Raw genomic sequence first — 16,877 nt, 5'->3', positions numbered from 1 at the left:
ACTGAATTGTTGTATCTTAGTTTCATTAGCAAAGTAGAATTAGTAATGTTGACAGAAAAAAAGAATGTGAATCTGGTACATTAGCTTTAAATGGTACTACTCACAGTCAAGGATGATAAAAAGTTATTACCACATACAATAAGGCAGCAATTAATATAGGCTACTTTCCTAAGGGTTTGAAGCTATGGATGCAAAGGTATGCTTCCTTATCACCCGAATGCCATCCTAACTATGTTAAAGGCTATCTTCTACGTGGCCGGTTGATCAATCCCATGATAGAGAAAATATTAACAGATAACCCCAACCTTAAGAAAACTTCTTGCCTTCCTATTCCATTTATATGGAAACGCCACCTCCGATCAGCCAACCACGCCCTCGCCGCCGTCCCCCGCATCCGAAGAGCGACTACAGGAGGAAGGTCCTTCTCCTACCTGGCCGCCAAGACCTGGAACTCCCTCCCGACCGACCTGCGCCTGACCCAAGATCACCTCTCCTTCAGGAAGAAGCTGAAGACCTGGCTGTTCGAGCAGTAGCGGCACCCCCCCTCCCCCCCCCCCCCCCAGCGCCTTGAGACCCTACGGGTATGTAGCGCGCTTTATAAGTGTCACTGATTGATTGATATCTAATTCAAGAATCTTTACATCGCCCTGAAAGCCTCCAATACCAGAAAGTCATGTGTATCAAATTCCCACTGGATTTAGGATGGAACTGCTCCTACCAAAAAGTCAGGAAAAAAACACAAAAAGCTCCCTTTTTTAGATAGCATTGATAGGCGATGTGGCCAGGCAGAAGACAGGCCTCGCACAGCATCAGATCCTGCTCTTTTTACACACCAGCGCACAGGTGTCTCCACTGACACATTTCATCCTTTCAAGGTGCAGCTGAGTATAATAACAAATCAACTTGTTTCAGTAAAACGTATAGAGGGCCTCGAGTTAACTGTAAATCATTGGGGATTTTCGTACATGTCACACATTTTCCAAACTTCGGATAGCTCATCTGTTTTTTCCATTCACAGCCTAAATGACCCAAGGCTTGGTTTACGCGTTGCTGGCAGCAGCGGCTCCTCCGTTATGGTGCAGGAGCATTGCTCCCTGCCAGCAAATGTCAACACGAAAAAATGATAATAAACCCATTTTATTATCATTTTATTTTTCTTCAGGAGCCGAGTCTTAGTGGCGTACAATCATGACGACAGCACTGAGGGAGGACTGGTGGGCACTGCTGTTAGTGCGCATGTTTTGCCAGCTGTCTTACGATGGCCAAACTGACGTGCGTACTGAGATCTCCCCAACCAGAACTGTGCTGCCGGAGGGCAAAACCAGCCCACTTAGGCAAATCTAATATTACCAGCATGAGAGCAGTGTCTGGATTGGACGTTTGGTCGTAGTGGAGTCTGGGAGCCTGTGCACTTGCAGCAGAAGAGCAGCGAGTGGCAGGTAAGTGCTTTTATTTATAATTGTTTTTGGTCCCCCCCCCCCTCCCCCCCCCCACCCCACACACACACTGCCCTACCACTTTGGTCACAAGAGCTAGCATATCCACAAGTAAGCAAATTATGTAGATCATTGACAGTCAGTTAAAATGAGCTGATTAGCGAGGTTTATTTAGTCCTTAACGGACAATGTCATCAAGAGAAGAGGTGTTCTGCGATATTCTGGCATTTTTAGAGTTTGGCTGTGTAGATTGTGGAAGGCAGGTTTCTGCCGGCAAGATTAACACTCTGTTGGGCATACAGGTGTGCCTGACTAAACGATTTTGCCACAAACGTTTTATACCCAAATGGAGACTAGACTAGTCTGTGAGAATTCCAGTAACTAGCTCAGCCTAAATAAGGGCACATGGATAGGACAAAAACAGTCTGCACTCTTATTTACAACTTAGCTTGCAGTGTGCACACCTGTGGGGGTGTGAGTGGTGGTTAAGAATAAGTGGGCAACTAGCCCACAAAGCAATACTACTCCACCATAGAAAATATAGCATGTGAAAACAAGTATGATTTACTATGCACTTTGTTTGGCTCTCTACTATTATGTTCCCTCTAATTAAAACCCTACAGGATAATCATTCAAGAAGAGGACATCCCTGTATTTTCCAGGAGTACAGTTTTACATTTTCACTTCTCTTTCACTGATACTAAACACAACGCTAAATAGGGAATTAAGAGTTAGTTAGTACAGAATAAGAGGTCTGTGTGTTCCTGAAGAATGCCCCATGACCAACAGTAGACTGCTTCTCAAGGGGCAGAAAAATGTTGCCCTTTAATAATGACAAGGCCGGCACCTGACACAGCCCCCGCAGCACCGTTTTTCATTGTGTATTACTAAGTACCGGATAAATTATTGGCATCCCACTAGATACTGTTTTAACTATTTAACCAGGTAACCAATCATAACAAATTTAAGAAGTAGTACTCTGAATAAAACAAGCGGACATACATATATTTGCTAAAAACTAAAAGCATGGAGAGCACACTTGCAATACAATCAGTTCCAATCGAGGAGCCACCACAATAATGATGTATGCCTGCTAACTGGTGAAAGGTCGGCATCCTTTTTTCTTTTTTTGATAGTTTTAGTGTTTTTTTGAACGAGAAAGTACCAGCAGTAATCAAGTCAAGTATATTACACTAATGATAAGACAACTCCAAATTATATATACGGGGGGGGGTGAATTTGCACAACATGGTCCAACAGACTCCTACGCAGTACTCACAGTTCCAGAATAAGATACATTTATTCTATCTGCCCCAACCATTTGCCCCAAACGTTACAGTGTTTAGCCGGACACCCTCCGGCTTGGAACATAGGCTTCTCTTGCGCTGCGCACCAGTCTACACCTCTGCGCCATTTCGCTATGCCAGGAGATTCCGGATTTAACCAACTAGCAGCAATGTCTCGCTTGGCCACCATTATGGCAGTAGTCAGGAATTGTTTGTCGGCTCGGGATCCATCTAAACCATCCATAATTCCTAGGAGTATATTTAATGGGTTTTGTGGGACTTTCCAGCCCAGTTCCTTCTTGAGTTCCTTTTCTATGGAGTCCCAATATCGTGCAATGACAGGCAGGCCCATACCATGTGAAAGAAGTCTGCTTGGTCGTGATCGCAGTGCGCGCATGATGTGGTTGGTTTCATATCTCCACTTTAGAGGCACTTGGGTGTTAGGTAGGCAGTGTGTTAATAGTATAGTTGGATCAGACGGAGCCTGGCTGAGGTGGTGACTGTTTTGGGTGCCATCATTGCCTCTCTCCCATCTTCCTCTTCAAGAGGTCCTAACCATTTTTCCCACTGGTTTCTTAACCGGTCTAGTGTGTTTGGGGTGTTATTGGTTAGGGAGAGATAAATATGAGAGACCCCACTTTCCCAGGTTACCTGTCATAGTTTGCGCCTCAGGGGGACTATACTCTTGGAGCGAGGTGCCATTGGGTACATGCATGTGGAGGGCGTGACGTAGTTGCAAATACAGATAGAATTGTGAGGAGTGTAGGGAATAATGGGTTTGCAGGTTTTGGAAAGTACGCATGTGGTCGCCTGGCCACGCGTCCCCAAGCTGTGAGATACCAATGAGGTCCCATGTCCGAAATCCCTCCAGTCTGCTGACCTCCCGAAGCCAAGCCCCTTGCCAAAGTGGCGTATATTGGGTCAATTTATTCATCCATTGGTTATGGCGCTGGGAGGTGTACCAGGCTAGGAGAACTGCTTGCGTCACAGTTGGTAAGGTTCTAGGGATAGGTCCCCCGTACATCATGGCCTAGATCTTGGGCAGGCCCAGGTTGCTCAGTTCTACTCTGAAAGCTGGGGCTGAACAACCACTGTTAAACCGTTCATGCAGTATGACTAGGCGGGTTGCCAGGTAGTATAGGTATATATTGGCCATGCCCATACCTCCATCCATCCATGGAATCCGGTATTGGGACAGGGCCATGCGAGGTCCCCCCCCCCCCCCAAAAGGAATTTAATTGTCAGACTGTCGAGCTCTTTAAACCAGGTCTGTGGAAAATGAAATGGAGTGTTTTGAATCATGTAAAGGAACCTGGGGAGTATGATCAATTTAAAGTGGGCAATTCTTCCCAGAGGATTGAGAGGTAATGTCTGCCACCTGTGGAGGTCATCTCGGGCTTTTTTCACCAGTGGGGTGACGTTGAGTGACCAGGCGAGTGTCAGAACTGGAAAAATTCCATTGGGGTCCCCAGGAGCAGTACCCTCAAGAAGCCCACCTTCCAGCAGCCTTGACTCAAGCTTAACTACACGGAGTATCAAAGTGGCTAGACGGGGGAAGGGAATTAGGGAGGGTACTGCGGGGAGGGAAACCTGGAACGAGCCGTTGTCCTTGATTAGCTTTCCTTTCGTGCTTAGTAAACTCTTTGACTATATTTATCATGGATCAAAGAATGACATCATAACTGTACAAGAAAAGTAGGTAATGCATGCCAAGAACAGTCGTTGTGTACATCTTCTCAGGCTTCACTGGCAATTTCTGTTCCTATAATTCTCAAGGATACAATGTTATGGCTTCACAACCCTGTTTCAAAACTAAGCACACATTCATATAAAGAGCCACCTGGCTTTAGACACAATGTTCCATAATGATGTGCTGTAACCACAGTTAAATATCACAGTGGTATTTCCAACAACCTTTTTGCAATAGCCCAACACATTGCATACGCTAATGAGGCAGAATAATATTCAAATGCCCAAGTGAGCGCTTCAGTGCTATGTATCAGAGTTCAAATATGCAAATGTCCAGGAAGCGCATCAGCGTAATGCACGGAGTCCAAATATGCAAATGTTCAAAGAGCGCTTCAACGCAATGTGACCAAAATGCTAGCGTCATGAATATGTAAATGCCCAAAGAGTGCTTCTGCGCGATGTGCCAAGTTGCCAAAATCACCAAACATGAAAATGATCTAAGAGAGCTTCAGCACGATGTACAACAGTGCCAAAATCACCAAACATGTAAGTGACCAAAGAGCGCTTCAGCGGGATGTAGAAAGTGCCAAAATCATCAAACATGTAAATGCTCAAATAGCGCTTCAGCGCAATATGCAACTTTCTATCAAAATGCAAAATAACAAAAACAGCAAATAACAAAGACAACACATGGTTCCTTTCACGATGCTGTTGGTTAAGAAAGGAACAATCCTATCTGATTGTAGCTGGGAGAGGATCTACAACCTGGGAAAAGAAAACAGAAATCTCCTTGCTGCAACCGGAATCTTCTTTCAGGAACCGGAGAACAGGAACAGCTGCTGCTCAAGCTCAGGGTTCTCAATAACTAGCAATAAGAACAGGGTGTGGCCCCTATTTAATGGGCTCAGGAAGAAGCTTCCAGATTCCAGCTCACAGGTAAACTACTGGAGCTGAGTAGGGACAATAGGCCTTGATAACATCATGGTCTGCAACAAGCATTGGCACAGACAAATGGCAAGGACACAACAAGCAGTGGTAAAAACAATAAAAAACATTAAACAGGTACCAGACAAGGTGCACCAGGAAACAGACGTGACAGAATCATGACAGTGAGATCAGGGAGCAAGGCCACCCAGATTCCCAGATACTTGAATGAATGACTTCTGATAGGTATCGTGGATTGCAAATGAAAGTAGTCCCTTGATTATTGGATTGGGACCAGGACAAATTTGCTGGGGTTTAGTTTCAGACCAGAGATTTTCCCAAAGAGGTGCAATGTCCAGGGCAGTGGGGGCCAGACTGAGCTGGTTCGTCCAAAAAGAGCAAGACATCATCTGTCTATAAAGCGATTTTGCCTTCTTCAGAGTATGGCCAACTCCATCTCTGAATATGATCATCTGAACGTATAAGGCATGCCAAGGGCTCAATCGATAGAGCGAACAGAAGCGGTGAGAGGGGGCAGCCTTTCCTCATAACCCTTTCAATGGAAAATAATTCTGAGTGCCCCGTTGACCAGCACTCGATCCTGCGGCCGAGAGTATAACACTTACGGAAGTGTTGGTCCATGCCCATCTCGATCAGGACATCTTCCAGATACTGCCAGTCTACATAATCAAACGCCTTTTCAAAGTCAATGAGGAGAAGTGCTAAATAAGGGGTTAGTGATTGGTGATTTGCTAGGGCTAAATGGAGGCGTCTGAGCCAGTGTCTAATCCCATGAGATGGCATCAATCCACATTGATCTGGGCAGACCAGTTTGGATAAATACGGCTTCAGCCAATGGGCATGGATCGAGGCTAATATTTTAACCTCTGTGTTTATGTGGGAGATTGGGCAATATTCAGCGCAGTTTGATGAGGGAGGTTGTGTTTTGGGGATTACCGCAATAGTCTGTTTCAGGTAGAAATGAGCCATTCTCGACCGCTTCAGCTTATATGTGCGATAGGTGCGGGACAAGTATCTCTCAGTAGGCAGAGTAGTACTCCTATGGGAGACCATCGGGCCAGGGGTTTTACCTGATGCGGTGTGTTATATAGAGTCATTCATTTATTCAATTTCTTTTGCCTCAACTTGGCTCAGGCAAGGGAATTCGAGGTGTTCTTGGCTGATTAGGTTTGAGAGAGAGAGTTCGGGGCGTTGCTTTGAGTAGAGTTTAGAATACTAAGTGGCGAAGGTAGGCAATGAACAGTACCTTCAAGGTCCTTGATCTCCGGGATTATACGATTAGCCATTGGGTATGTGGCCAAGCGGTGTAGGAGTTTCCCATTCTTGTCCCCCCACTCATACACCCTGGCTACAGAAGATCTCCACAGTAGCTTGGCAGCCTCTATGGAGATTTGCTTGATTTTGTCCTGCAAATGCACAAGTTGCCTCTCTTGTATGCCTTCCAGCTGTTAAGTTGTTCGGTTTCCAAGGAGAGTCACTAGGACCCCAAAGAGAGTGATTTGAGTGTCTTGGGCTAAGTGTTTGATTTGGAGTTGACCCTTGGTGAAGCCACAAATAGTGGCTTTGCCTGCTTCCCATAAGGTACTCAGGGAGGAGACCGAGTCATGATTAGCAATAAAGTATTGTAGAAGCTCAGTTCCTACAGCTTTCTTAAGGTCTTGGTCCTGTAGGAACCATGCGTTCATCCTCCATATCGAACTTAGTATGTCAGGAGTGTCTCCTACCCTCAGAAATATCGGTTGCGTCGCGTGAGGATTGCCACACCCCACGAACCCCAGGTAAACCCTGAGTGCCAGGCTCTGTCGTAGCCATAGCATGCTAGGAATGGGTAGTTATTGCCATAAGGTGAGTTTCTTTAACTAATATTATGTCGGCTGCCTGGCGTTGGGCATATCGTAGGACTGCTGTTCGTTTAACTCTGTCTAGTAACCCATTAACATTCCATTATAGTTTGCAGAGTGAATCTATGCCATTACATATGTTTGTCACGGTGGATAAGGGTGTTGACGGCTGGAATGCCAGAAACCGGTCCTCGGAAGCTTGTTTCCGGTCCAGGGAAGGCATGGCTTGGCAGTTCGGGCTGGACTGTTCCCATGAGGCACAGGGTCAGACTGATTTGCATATGGCAATGTCTGAACTGGGGTGGTGTGGAGTGCAAAAAAAGATGGATTTAGGCCCAGATCTCTGTGCAGGGGTGAATGTATGACATTGTTCTGCATTCTGTCCATCAACTGTGGTTTTTGCAATTGTCACCCCGAGTGGGATGGGTATGCTCAGACGTGAGTCCCATGCTCTCCACACCACTGGATTCAAGCAAGCCGGGCTATAGACGGCTGGAATGCCAGAAACCGGTCCTCAGAAGCTTGTTTCCGGTCCAGGAAAGGCATGGCTTGGCAGTTCGGGCTGGACTGTTCCCATGAGGCACAGGGTCAGACTGATTTGCATATGGCCATGTCTGAACTGGGGTGGTGTGGAGTGCAAAAAAACGATGGATTTAGGCCCAGATCTCTGTACTGGGGTGAATGTATGACATTGTTCTGCATTCTGTCCATCACCTGTGGTTTTTGCTCTTATAATAGAGAGCACTGATTACCTGCGCAGCCGTGTGCGGCTGTAGGAATTTCACTTTCTTTTCTGTTTTTTTTGTGAGATTGACATTTTGTATACTCAGTTTTTGCATGGAGCTTGTTGGGCTGGATGCAGATCACTTAGATGGACTCTGCAATTGTGCTTGTATTCCCTTTGTAAACCGTACCTGATGCAGTGATGAGAATGGTTGCACAGCGAAGCACCAAGCCTACTCCCACTGAAGGAAGGATTCCCCTCCCCATGGTTTCCTCTCACTTTCTCTGCTTGCATTATTGTTGTCCTGAAGACTAGCAAAAATGGCAGATTATTTAGCTCATGCTCCTGTCTGTCATTTAATATTGATTTAAACATCTGACATGAATTATTGCATGCCACTGTTAAACATTTAAAACATTTGTTGCGCTTCATGTTAAATAAAGGCGCATGGCTGTTTCATTTGCTGTGCTCCCACGGTCTTGTTTTTTATTGTCATTCCTGTCACGCACACACAGGACCCTGGGCCACCTCAGACTGCCCCTGCTATGCGCACGGCACCGGACGATTTATGCTGTCTCCAACAGAGAGCACTTTCCGCTGCAGTATAACGCTGCAGGTTTTTAGGTTTCGCCTATGAAAGCTGCGCACTGCGCAGCTTCTTATGTCTAGAGTATGTGTGTGTGTTGTCCCGCCCCTCTGTTCCATTGACTATCTCCATAAATGGAGGCTAGCCATTGGAACAGAGATCTGTCCGTCAATGCCGGAGCAGATTCGTGGGCGTTCCCGAGAATTTTAGGGTTTTGCCCACGTCATGCGGCTGTGGGCGGGTAGTTTTTCTTTTTTTCCCCATGTTGTTTTGGTCATTTTTGAAGTGCCTTTATCCGGAGTGGTCTGCGAGATTTAAGTTGCCAGGAAGTTGTTTTTATTTCCGATCAGGTAAGCAGCATTTTGTTTATAATGTTGTTTTCCCTTTGTACGTGTACCCCGTTTCATGTAGTCTCCCTGTTTGTTTTACGTTTTACCGTGTTTTGTTGCTGTTCCACGGTATATTTTTACATCTTTGTGTGTCTAGAATCCCGTTCCCACCCCCCTCCAGCTGTCCGTGTGCCCGTTCCCGCCCCCCTCCCGCTGTCCGTGTGCCTGTCCCCCCCTCCCGCTGTCCGTGAGCCCGTCCCCCCTCCCGCTGATGCACCAGAGGCCTGTGGCTGAAGAGCGTTGAAGTATAACATGAATAGGCAACAAGGAGGTCGGGCTTCATCTCAGGGGCCCAGATGAATATACTGCGAGGGACACGCCAAGGCCCATGCAGCATCACCTCCCCATTCACACTGTTCAAGTACGATTTGCAATTTGGAACCAGAATGGCCACGTTGAGAGCATGCCCCCCTCTCCTTGGAACTTGTAAGGCCAGCGATCAAAGTTGCGTGAAATAGAAAGCGGTGCCCTTCGGTCGATTCCTGTTCCATAACGGCAGTTTCAGAACGCGCCCCTTTGTTTGCGGCATTATACCCTTCACCTGTGGCAATGGGGGCACGTCCAAAATAGAGACCCGACCCAGACTTCTGCTGTCGCTTGTTTAAAAGCTCTCTGCTGTTTTTTTTTACAACCAACTCAAGTCTTCCTTTATTTTGAATCAAGCCCCCCCCCCACCAGTGTTGTGTCTAGGCTCGCGCTCTGCTCCCGCCTCCCCCTCCTCCTCGCCCTGCTGGGCTCCGGCGACGGTGAGTACCTGGGGTGCCTGAGTGCCTGTCCCACCCAGGGAGTCGTAGTAGCAGGGGTAATGAGTGTGGCGGGTCCTTTTGTAGCCTATCAAATCTTTAGCTGTGCCTGTCCGGTTAATCTCCCGGAGCAAGCGCCCACCACACCATCTCCCATCTCACCGCTATGCAAGGGCTCGGGAGGGGCTGGGTGATAATGAATGAATGGATGAATCCCAGCGGGTCCTACGGAATCGTTCATTATCAGACTGATGAGGTGCACGCCATTCCGTCATGGTAGTTGATTCTGTCAGCCTCAGTTACTGGAGCAGTGTTTAAAAACAATTCATTGTTGAGACCAAAGCTCTGTGGAAGTCACGGCATCTCTTCCCGTCCGGCCACCGTCTCAAACCATTCTTTACAGGCCAGAGTCCAAAGCGAGCCAAGTTCAAACTGCATTTCCCAGAATGCGCCACCATGATAAATGAAACCCTGGCTTGGACACATGCACAACTGCCCTGCCAGGCATGACATTACATGGCGACCTTACACCTCTTAGAGTTAGTACACTCGAGAGATTTGCCTCGCCCATTGAAAATATGCTCGTTAAAAATGTGATATCAAAGAACAGAAATGCACATTCCAACGTTGCGCTAGTTTTTCCATCTGCCAGATAAGACTTGTAGTGCAGATGTATGGGTTTTTAGTTAAATAAGTAACACTGATATGGGTGGGGAAATTAGAATTGGCATTTAAAATTAAAAAAATTGATCTCGCATTTGCAATATTTTTTTTTTAATATGGTAGCTGTGGGGGTGTAGGGTTAAACGCGCTAGTGTGTGTGGTATAAATAGTATGGGCTTTAAATGTGCAGTCTGGAGAGTTTTTCTTTAGCGTCTAGATGCGCTGGAGTTGTTTGTAGTAGAAATAAACTGCAAACGTTTGCTGCAGGTGGTAAACAGCACAATTCTGTGGCTTAACATTTGAAGGGGACATTTAGCACCTTGGCCGATTTTCGTCCATTTACACCTTTTACCTAAAGCGGGCGCCAAGGTGGAGACAGACGTTAGGCAAAGGAAGAAGACGAACAAACTTTACTTTCGGCGTTGAAAATTAAGCAAGACATCACCATAGTCGTAAACATCTATATCGCGTTTGCACCCGGCAGATGTGCAGTGTTTAGGTTGAAGATGCAGTTAATTAGTGCACTTCAAAGGATTGATGAATTTCTTCTAAGGCCAGGAGCATTTAAAATACACTAAAGAAGAATGGGCAGCCTGGAGCTTAAAATGAACGCAAAGATGCGCTGAAGAAGAAGAGGCAGCAAAGCAGGATGCTTCAAATGCGGGGGCGTGGTCAGATGTGGCTGATTAGCTCCTTATTGTATAGATTCAAAAACAGCTAATAATGTACCCAATTATCGAACAGAAGAGGTCTCTCACTCGAAACGTAGCATACTTATTAAACACAATGTGAGCATATTACCGTAAACAATTACTGGTCATGGATGGTATTCCTTATAACAACATGCACTTTTAAAATAAAATAAGCATATGGGGATAGTTTCAAGTAAAGTCCAAATAAAGACAACAGATTCCACTAGTAGGCTCACCGCTGTATTCACACGTGATGAACAGCTGCCTGTTCCAGGGTGGGCGTGGAGAAAATGCTTATTAAACTCCGGATTTCATCTTCTGATAAGAGACTGCGCACCTGTTTTAGACCCCAATGCTTCAGCACGAGTTGATGTCCTAAAGAGTGCTGCAGTCGTAATCTGACATGCATAGTGTTGTTTGCCTGTGGTTTAAATTGTGAACTAGTAGTTAAGCCTTGTTGCTGCTCCCTATAACTAGACATGGAATTGAGTTAGAAGGCATCACGCAGGTGTTAACAAAAACCTGGCCAAAAACGTCAGTGTCACTGTATACTTTATCATTACTAGCCGTTACATACTATTACCTCTGGGGCCCGCTGCAATGACACTAAATAAAACCAAAAACAGGGAGAGGGGAAGAAATCGTTTTATTATTAAATGTTAATTTGTTCTTCTGTTTTCCTGGACAAGTTTTATACAATGTTATTTTAGCCTCCGCTTTGACGAGTATCTATCTGTCTGTCTATCCTTGCCTACTCACTTCTTTTCCTCACTGTTTACCTCTTACCAACTGCCACCATTTATCCCAGCAACCATCCACCAACGCATCATCCATCCATTCGTCCGTCCGTCAGTCCATCCATCCATCCATGCAGTCATTCATTTATCCTTACATCCATCTCTCTTTTGGTCGTTCTTTCCTTCCTCTTTCCCTACACCCCTCATTGCATCCACCTGTACATCAATTAGTCCAATCACCCACCTATCATTATATTCGTCCACTTTTAACTCACTTTTAATATCAGTATTCACTGAGGGCTCTATTCTTATCTACATTTAAATAAACTTGAAAATAACTTGTGGCTTCCGAGAGGACTAATCTTCATAAGCATGCTCGCCCCTTCCGAGTGCTGGATGCTGACTTGTAAAAGAATTACACACCATGTGCCCGCTAACAGGGATTTCTCAAACAGAGCCTAGTTATGATGGTTGTTTTGAGATCTGGCCTTTCAGGCAGATTTAGCCTTATCACCAGTCTACTGTTTTTTTTTTTTGTTCGGTCTGGCCTTTAAGACATTTGTTTTCTCTAAACATTTCCCTCATAATCTATCCACTTAGACGGGCTTTGGTCAGAAAATCTTCTTCCGTAAATCTGTTAAAAAAAAAACAGCCATCAAGTCCAGACCTATTGGTTTTGCCAAAGCTTGTTTGCTGGTGTTTGTCTAGTTTCTGTCTAGTGTTTGTCTGTCGAGCAGTCTTTTCTCCACCGCCTTTAATCCCCTCTCTCCCCTTCAGTCTTCAGAGCTTGTTGCTTCCATTCCCTCTTGAAGCCGGCTTCTCTCCTTAACTTCTCGCTGCTGACATCAGCCATTCGTACCTCCGCTCTCGGCTCATGCTGTCTCTTCTCCTCTGCCCTTCTTCCCTCTCTCCCTTTCAGTCTTCAGAGCTTGTTGCTTCCATTCCCTCTTGAAGCCGGCTTCTCTCCTTAACCTCTCGCTGCTGTCATCAGCCTCTCATACCTCCACTCTCGTCTCATGCTGTCACTACAGCAGTCTCTACTCCTTCGCCCTTCTTACCTCTCTCCTCTTCAGTCTTCAGAGCTTGTTCATGTCTGTATCCCTGGCGCTGCTCGTCCCCCGTGGCACCGCCTCCCTCCAGTGCCGTTTTCCCGCCTCCCAGCTGCCGAGCCCTTCCCCTCACACTACTTAATAGTGGCCGTTACGCGGTGAAAGGAGCAATCTCACTGACCTTGTCAGTGACCTGCTTCCCTTCGCGCAATCTCTGTCTCGTAGCTGCTGCCCCTGATCCCTGAAGGTCTGAGAGTTTGAGGCCCTCCTCCTGCTCTGCTGCTGCCCTGCCCTCTGTGTCTCTGCTTTCTGCCTTTTCTCATCTGATCTCCTTGTTATCTTCCTTTCATCTTTTCTGCTACTTTGTCACTTTCTGCTCTATTTCACTTTTTGCGCCTTATTCCTCTCTGTGTCCCTGCTGCTGCTCATCCCCGCAGCCCTGCCCCCCTTGAGCGCCACTTTACCACTTCCCACATTCATGCCTTCCAGCTGTCCAGCCCCCCTCACATTACTTAATGGCCGCTGCTGTGCTCCACCTGGTAGCTGCTGCTCCTGTCTCTTGCAGGTCTACGAGTTTGACACCCTTCTGCTGCTCTGCCCTCTGTCTCTGCTTTCTGCCCTTTCTCCTCTGACCCTCTTGCTACCTTCCTTTCATCTTGCCTGCTTTTTAGGTTTCGCCTGGCGTCCGCTGCGCAGCAGCGTTCGCGCAGGCTAAATCTTTTGAGAAGCAGTATGTGGCTTTGTCCCGCCTCTCTCTTCCATTGGCTAGCTCCATAAATGAAGGCTAGCCATTGGAAGAGAGAAGCGTCCGTCATTGTCCGAGGGGATTCTTGGGCGTTCCGTACATTTTTTCCCTCTCCGCCCCTTTTAAAACGTCATGCGGCGGTGGGCGGGTGTTTTTTTTTTTTTCTCGACATGTTTTGGCCATTTTGGACGTGTCTTTTGCAGGGGTGGGTGGCGCGATTTCCGTGTCCTGTCGTCTCTGTGTACGGTTCTTCGTGTCTGTTGGTTGTCGGACACACTTTGCGCCTCGTACTGTGCGTGGCATCTTGCCGGTACGGTGCGCATAGAAAAGACTGTGCGCTTCAGGAAAACTAACTGTATGCTTGGCAGCTCGCCCGTAACCTGTGCGCACCATTCTGCCCATCTGGACTGCCTTTAAAAAGAATCGTGCGCTCCCACTGTACTCTGCCGGATTATAAACTGTGCGCTTCATATTGCCTGGTGAACTGTACGCTTCCGCTTCCCCCCTTTGAAAAGACCCGTACGCTTCGATCCTCATTGCGAAGTTGTACGCCACGTACGGTTGCTCACGCTAAATGCGTATGCATTGGTAGGGGGCGTCCATTTCTCACGCTAGATGCGTGAGCATTGTTAGGGGCCGTCCATTTCTCCCGTTCGTAGCGCACAGGAGCGCTACGAAGCAAGCGTACACCCCGCCCCAAACTTGCTAAAAGTAGCAGAAACGCGGGGAAAAGTATTTTTAAAGGACTACAACCTTTGTTCAGTGTGTGTGTGGCTCTGGGTGGGTGTGTGTGGCTCTGGGGGGTGTGGGGGGCTCTGGGTGTGTGTGTGTGAGGCTCTGCGTGTGTGTGGCTCTGGGTGTGTATGTGTGGCTCTGGGTGTGTGTGTGGCTCTGGGTGTGTGTGTGGCTCTGGGTGTGTGTGTGTGGCTCTGGGTGTGTGTGGCTCTGGGTGTGTGTGTGGCTCTGGGTGGGTGTGTGTGTGGCTCTGGGTGTGTATGTGTGTGTGTGGCTCTGGGTGTGTGTGTGTGTGTGTGGCTCTGTGTGTGTGGCTCTGGGTGTGTGTGTGTGTGGCTCTGGGAGTGTGTGTGTGTGTGGCTCTGGGTGTGTGTGTGTATGTGGCTCTGGGTGTGTGTGTGTGTGTGGCTCTGGGTGTGTGTGTGTGGCTGGCTCTGGGTGTGTGTGTGTGGCTGGCTCTGGGTGTGTGTGTGTGTGTGTGGCTGGCTCTGGGTGTGGGTGTGTGTGTGTGGCTGGCTCTGGGTGTGTGGGTGTGTGGGTGTGTGTGTGGCTCTGGGTGTGTGTGTGTGGTAGTAATTGCTGTCTGCTGAGCTCGTCCGTAGGGTACAATAGGTGTCACATTTGTGGGAGATTAAGCTAATGGCAATGTAAATGACAATGCCATTTATTTATCTGTTTTCAAACCCAACACATAAATACAAATGTTGTCATTTACAATGCCAATAGCTCTAACTTTTCGAAAGGCGAACCCATTGCATTGTAAATGCTTGTTCACTTTATTGTCCACTTGTTTAGGTTGGCTTAGCATGCAGACGAAAGGCTGCTTCAGAGCATCTGTAAGGAGAAGGACTGGAATCACTGTACACGGGCCTGCACATTCCCCATGAGTGCATTTCTTCAGCGGTTGTAGTGGAGTCTCCCTTAGCATGCTTTTCTACTGTTTTTCTTTTTTTTTACTTTATCTTGTTTTGCTCAAGCTGTGGTGAAATAATAAGTAGGGTGCTGAGAAGAATGCTGCTGCTCTTGACTCTACGCCCCATCTTTGGGGGTTGGTGGTAGAAGGGCATCCTCCAGCCTGTGGGCACGCACCTCCCCCCTTTGTCATCCTGCCTCCCAGGGTCTCAGCGGCTAGCCCTCTTCACAGGACATCAAGCTAATCCCAGCCCGCCTGCTCCTGCCAGTGACAGGTCATTGTTAAACACCCCTTCCCCACCCCTCTCCATTGTAATGAAGACATGGCTGCAAGGGGGGCCTCCCCCTCTCACTGCTGCCAGCAGCAGCTCTCAAGAGCCAGGTAGGCTGTTTTCTGAAGTTTGGATAAGTTGCTAACATTACACCATGCCCTAAGTCGTTGGCTTTCATGTAACAAATCGGTGCATTCTGGGACATGTAGTATTAGGTTGCTTCACTTAAATCAGCTGAACAAAGTGATCTGTTAACTGTGATTTGTGAAACGAGAGCACATGACTGACCTTTGTTGCACGGCCTACCTAGCCCGTTGCTAAGTTTGTGGCGCTTTCAAGTATGTTCTGTGGGTACTCAAACACACAAGGTAAGGAGTTGCTAGTGTCCTTCCGAGTCTAGTTTGTCTAATGGTTGGAGTCTCCGTGGTGCTCATAAGAGCAATCTCATCGGATTGTAGACTTGACAAGTGAACACTCCTGCGAAGGGCACAGACTGAAGCAGAATCTCCTAAGGTGAACCGGGAATACCCAGGTCTCTCGGTATACAACTGGATTGACAAAGAAGAATGTGAAATGAAAGACTGAATTGATGTGGCCCCGTTTTACAGCTGCACCTATGAAGCTCTGACCTGCCAAACACACAGAGACCAGATTGCAGCCATGCTGTTTGGTTGGCAATGACTGCTGGTCACCCTCTTAGTCCCAATGCCCCGTTTGGTGCAGTGGACAACTAGGTTGAAGTGGACATTTCTGCTTGTTGGCCATTGACGTCAACAAGCTGAAACTTTCAGGAGATGGGAAGTGTGTTCAGTTTGTAGGATTTTGTCAAAATAAATGTTTTTGATTTTAGACCAGATGTATTTCTAAATATATTGAATTGCTGCACTTAGATAATTAACTGACATACAACATGTGTACTGTGAACTCCAAAATCCACTCAATAAAACAGTTTGGTTCTAAGGACTCAAATACTTTTTGAATTAATTTGTGGAGCCATTTTACAATATTGGAATCTCTGAGATAATTTACCTTTCTGAGCCTAGAAACTATATAACATGCCAAGTGTTACATTTCAGACCTTGTATGCCTTTGTCTTGGACATGACTGAACTAGACTAAAGCCAAATTCTTTTTATGTGTCACACTATGGCTGTGAGCCCATGGAATCTTAATAAATGGGAGATATGCCTTCACACGTCCATTTTGTCTGTGGGCTATTTCAGATCACATGAGCCCTTGAGCTACTCTGCTACGTCCTAGGGTGCTTCACTGTCCAAGTGACGAGATCGAGGCAGTGGCATAACAAAACTTGAGGGGGCCCCCTTGCAAAGTCACCTAAAGCCGTATTTTCAGCACTTATCTGTGCATACTTCGAACAGCAAATAGAAATAAGATGCACTTTAATTGTGTTCTAGGGCTGCCTGAATGATCCAT

The 16,877-nt window shown here is 46.9% G+C and overlaps 1 protein-coding gene across 9 annotated transcripts in view; it reads right to left on the bottom strand.

Moving 5' to 3' along the window:
- The window catches only part of PPP3CB (protein phosphatase 3 catalytic subunit beta), a 1,016,614-nt gene that overhangs the window by 490,061 nt on the left and 509,676 nt on the right, over positions 1–16,877 (bottom strand). The gene's annotated exons all lie outside the window — the stretch shown is intronic.

This window comes from Lissotriton vulgaris, chromosome 5 (assembly GCF_964263255.1).
Source record: "Lissotriton vulgaris chromosome 5, aLisVul1.2, whole genome shotgun sequence".
Taxonomy (NCBI): domain Eukaryota; kingdom Metazoa; phylum Chordata; class Amphibia; order Caudata; family Salamandridae; genus Lissotriton; species Lissotriton vulgaris.
The sequence above is the reverse complement of the archived record's forward strand: the minus strand, read 5'-3'. Positions and strand labels throughout refer to the sequence as shown.